Below are 6,000 nucleotides of genomic sequence, written 5' to 3' on the forward strand. Positions count from 1 at the left end.
ATTCTAAACAGTTAATCTAATTTTGTGATTCCATATACTCCTGGCAATACTACAATCATGATATCTCCAAGGACAAACACTCACCTTGCTCAAATCATAACATCTACCAGAAAATAGCTAAAGAAAAACAGGAAAATTGGAACCTGGAACGTGATTCTACAGACAGCCTAATGTTTAGGAATACATTGAAGAAAGGCAATCAGAATCTAACCCCACTGTGAGCTTGCTTTGCCCTTCAGATACAAGCTACTTTATTCCTGAGCTGCCATATAAGGAGATCAAAATCTCTCTTCTCAGGTAGAAGCAGAGATATGGTTGAACTAACGGATCTTTCCATGTCCTAATCCTCACAAGTAGTAAAGTTGTAAATGAAACCTTTTCTCTCCCAGTTGAAATGTAGACTCAATATGGATTTTCTGTTCTAGAGGAAGCTTATCCTGAAAACCACAAAAACAAACCAGTCCATACCAACAAGACCCAAGGCTTGTTCACTTTCTGGTGCTTTCACAAAAACAGTTTATGCTTATATGACACAGAGTGTGCATGATTTAACACCTGCCTTCAGAAGTTGCAGCTGTTAGATTGATGTTCTAGGATCAAACTTCAATGAAGAATGTTATAGCAAGTGAACTGAAATTGATGAAATCTTGTAAGTGTAAAAGCTTTTGCTTAATTGGGACCATATTGTTTTGCAATTTGTGGAGTCAAGGTCCAGTTGATTTACAGTGAAACCATTTTCTTACATATTATTTATTTCAGCATACATTCATTATACCAAAAGACTTTGGGACCAAAAAGAAAACTTGTATTTATTACCTAGTTGACACTTTATTTTTCAGTTGTTTGCACAAGTTATCAATAAAGGACTATTTTGCTTGCATGTCAAATCAGATAGCAAATGGTCTACTTTATGCTTAAGCAATCTTCTGAAGATTTGATATTGCTCCTCATGCAAGGCATCAGATCTCACTTAACTATCCTCTGCAGATGTAATTAAGTACTTCCAAATGTTTTGCTTAATTGCATTCCTTAATGTTCTGAATGATGTTTTGCTCTTTTCCTTCAGTTACGAATTGCATTTATAGCTTCCAGTAATCCCATTTATCATTGCAATTTGCTTAGCTTGAAATGTGCTACATTAATTAGTTCTTTTCAAGTCCTTTAAAAGAAATGTCTAGAGATCATTAATTCTATATGGTCAATTTATTATTGCTTAAGAGAATTACATATTGCGGTCTGTTGCTCATTTTTATAAACTTCTTTTAGTATTTCCTTGTGTAAAAATTATCTTAGATGATCACCTTTTATAAACCCTCCCTAGTGAGTGTCATTGTAATTTTTGATAGCTATAAAGGGTTCTCAAGCATTCAACAGCATATTCCAAACAAACAGCATTAGGAGTTATTTATTTATTTATTGTCAAACTGTTATTCCAAAATTAGTTTGCAAAGCTGCATATGTTAACAGAATGAGCAATTTCCACAATTTATTAGGATGTACCATGATAATGATGAAAGTGCACTATACAAAGACATACACAGAGACCAATAGTGGAACTGGTTTTTATACAGTTATTAATCTGAAGAAGAAAAGATTGGTTATTTTCTTCCTTGAAATAAAATGAGAACACAAATGCCATCCTCTTTACTCCTTTGGTTTCAGTGCTCTATCATGGCTTCATACTTTACTGCTGCAGAAGCTTTTTCACATACCTTCTTTCAAACACATCTGTTGCCACACTGAGCTCAGTGTCTTTAAGCACAAGAGTAAGACTTTGCAAGATCAAAGTGTTATTCATTAGAAGACATGTTGACTCGTTGACTCCAGTCCAGGGTATTTTTTGAAGTTGTCTGTTCACCTACAGAAGAGAAGATAAGGAGAACTGAGTGTGCTAAAGGGCCTAGGGAAAAAAAAAAATATATATATATATATATATATATAAATACATTATTCACATAGCTATAACTCAAAGGAAATGTAGTAATTTGTGAACTAATATATATATATATATAAAAGTTGAAAATAGAGGTGATAATTAAATATTATTAGTGTTACATGCCTGAGGAAAATTAACAAAGGCATAGCTTTCACATTATATGATAAACATGAGATGGGGGCAAGAATTTTAATTGTTTGGGAAATCAGCCCAGCATGTACCTCTTATAATACAAATGAAACCCACCTATTGTGACACATATTTACATATATTACATATATATATTATATAAATATATTACATACATAAATATATTACATATTACAACATACATTTATAACATACATAACATACATTTTTAGACCCTCTGATCACACTTTTCTACTATGAAATGACTAATTTCTTTCCCACTATTCTACTTAAAATGAAACTTTTTTTTTTTCTGTTTTTTTTTTTGTTTGTTTGTTTGTTTGTTTTGTTTTAATTTGAGAGGAAATAATAAGGATATAAGTGTAAACCTAAGGTATAGGTTTGTTCTTTTACTTATCTTGGTTAATGTCATAACAACAAAAAAAAAAAGTTGCAGTTTTTGTTACTGTATGAATTTCTCTAATTAAGGTGAAGCTGTAAAGGAGAAGCCATTTAAAAAGAAAATTTCATGTTCTTTGCTACCAACATTTTTGGAAAATTATTAGAAACAAAATAACAATACAGTAAGTAAGTTAATTCTAGATAACCAGTAGTAAAAATAATTTTGAATGAACCAGTGTGGGTTGTGGGGGAGTGTCCTTTGGAAGGAACATTATGATTTGCTTTATGTACTTTGTTATTCACAGGCTATATGTAGGGTGGGAAATACTTTATTCTTGTTTTGCAAATGGAATTCTACCCCCTAAAAATAAAAGCAAACAAACAAACAAACAAAGGAACATTTAAAACATAAAAAACTTTCTTATTTATTGTGGAAAGAGGAACGATATATGTTGATGAAACATTCATATTAAAAATAGATTTGTAATTTTCTTTTTTTAAAAAAAAAAAAAAGATTATAAGTATTGTATTTATTATTAAATATTTATAAGTATTGTATTTATAAGTATAATATTTATAAGTATCACATAATTTCATGTAAATTAATTTTGGGGATACCATTAGGATCACTGAGGTTAAGCTAAAGGCACCATCTGACTGTGTCAAGGCTAGCTAGAGCATCTATGCCTCTCCAGGGAACACTGTGGGATCCAGAGCATATCTGAAATGCTTGTATAATGTGTTCACATGTAGTATGAGGAAAAAGCAGGATAAACTGGTAAATTTGGTCCTTTCCCAGAGTTATGAAACCATTGGTTTTAATGAGACTTGATATGAGTCCCATGACTGGAGTGCTGGAATGGGGGGCTAGTGGTTTTTCAGAAGGGATAGGCAGGACAGCTGAGGTGGAGATTTACATAGTAACATTTAAAAAAACATTTAAAGGAGAGATTAGACTGTACAGCCCTTGCCATTAGGGATGATGTGATAGAGATCCTATGAGTGAAGATTAAGGAGATTAAGATGTTGTCTCAGGTGTTTAATATCAGCCCCACACAGGACAATAGCATGGATAAACTATGCTATAAACAATTATGGGAAATCTCTGGTTCAGTTGCCCTTGTTCTTATGGGATATTTCAACTTCCCAGACATAGACTGGGAATATCAGTCTATGGTGTAAGGGCAACAAAAGTTAGCAGAGTTGCCACCCTGGACTATAAGAGAGAAAAAAAAAAAAAGTGTTCCTCAGAGAACTATTTATCAGAGTCCACTGGGAATCGGTTCTAGAGGGTTTAGAGGTCCATGGGAGTTGCTCACTTTTCAAGAACCACCTTTTAAAAGCCAGGTCTTTTAAAAGATTAGAGAGAGGCATTCTGATCTCGGTGGTATTATATGGGAAACGTTATCATATCACGACAAAATTTAGGATCTAATATAAAGATGACAGATTTGGGGATATGATGGAATTTCTCGTTTTCATTTTAGCTGCTTTGAACTACTTTTTGAGACACCAATTATTAAAATAATAATATGAATAACAAATGTTGCTGTGATATACACATGACTATTGAAATAACAGTCCAAATTCTGGATTAGAAAGAAAACAGTTTCCTTAAACTTGTTCATATCTCACCATCTTTATAAAGAAGAACGTTCCCCCCCCCCCCCCCCCCCCAAGATTTTACTAGAAGATTTTAGAAAACAAACAAACAAACAAAAAACTACCACAGTACCACAGAACAGAGGATTAAGGAGTGGATCAAATATCAGAGCACAATGAAATAATATTTCAGCATAGTCTCTAGCCCCCCTCCCCAGGTCATAAAAGTGAATGGTTCCCCATTACTCATAAAAGTAGAAAGTTGATTAGATTATGACAGATTTATTTATTTATTACCTTGCTTTTCCTTTGCAGATTATTATTTTCTGTAACACACTGCTCTTATAGGTACCTCTAGATTTTTCCTGTGAGATAGAGAACAGAAGCAGGCTAGGCAACAACAGAACTACAGGACACGCCAATTACTACTCTCTGTACACAGTGTCTGGTAATAACAGAATATTATTATGCTCTTCTTTGTATCTATTTTAAGAAAGGAAAAGATCATCATCTCTTCAGAGGGCTTCCAGGCAGGTGGGTTATTTATTCATTTATTTCAGAGTGAAAATAAGAAGTATGTGACCTATTGGGTTTCCTTCTAAACTAAACTTTTATGATTATGTCCAGAAACATGTCAACCCTTTGAAAACTCAGACTAAAATATAGTGGAATACTCCACTCAGATAGGAATATTCTTTCATCACTTGGACAATATTTGGATAAAGTTTGAGATTATAGCTATCATTGAATATTAACATATTAAGCACTTGTTTGCCTTCAGATATTTTGCCATTATGCTTTCCAACATGAGAAAGAGTTTTACTTCTTTCTGTCTCAGCAGTATGTCACTATCATATGAAATTTCTCATAGACATAATTAACAGAAACTAAAGGAAATAAAATTCCTGAAGTATTTTGCTGTAATCTATATTTGCCATTGCAGTGCTTAGATGTTTTAAGAGTAACACAGGAAATTTAGGTAATGTAAATCCTCCCAGTCAAGAAAATTTACTGATCACTAGTGACTCGGTATATGCATTTTATCTGAGTTATTAAAGCCTCTACAGTCACATTACCAGCTAATCTTGATTCTTTTTTTGTCCTGAAGGTTGTATCTATCCAAGAAGCTACCCTCTTCTCATTGACTGTAGAAAAACATAGACACCATTTTTTTTGAGAAAATATGTTCTTTGTCTGAAAATAAACACTGAGTGTAACTTAGTTCACTGAGAGTAACTTTAATTACAATATTCAGGCTCTGGTAAATTTCAAAATATTTGAAGAATTTTAAATGTGTTACATTATCTATCTCTCTTCTATATGGACCCCATAAAACTGTTATCTATACAGCCTCGTCTTTCCTAACTAGGCTGTAACAATTAATATCCTCTCATTAATATTTGTTGATATTTGGGAAAATTTGGGAAAAGCTATTCACAAGCTATTTGGGAAAAACTTTCTGTGTTTTTGTGCTTATATACCACCTAAAAAGGGGGGGCTCTCATTCTTTGTTTCACCATTTCGGAAGTGCTGTGATATATGAGGTTATTAAACTCATAGATTTTTCACAACAAAATCAGCAACACACATTCATAATTAAATGCAGGAGTTTTCAGTAGACTTCTTACAAGACTGATATATATATATATATATATATATATATGTATATATACACATATATATATATATACTTCTATTTTAATTATGGATGTGAAGCCAGAAGCCAAATAAGCCAGAAGTCATTCATCTGCAAACAAGAAAGTCAGGCTACACTTACGAGCAGGAGAACTGGAAATCTATAATTCTGAAATGTACTTGGAGGTTATACCAGAAAAGCCACTGAAAACAGAGCTGAACACTGAGCAATATTGTGGTATACAAAGTTAATGACACATAAGCAGAACCATTAGAACAAAATCATGTGAGACTAG

This window comes from Aythya marila (genome assembly GCF_965140915.1).
Source record: "Aythya marila genome assembly, chromosome: 2".
NCBI classification, from domain to species: Eukaryota; Metazoa; Chordata; class Aves; order Anseriformes; family Anatidae; genus Aythya; species Aythya marila.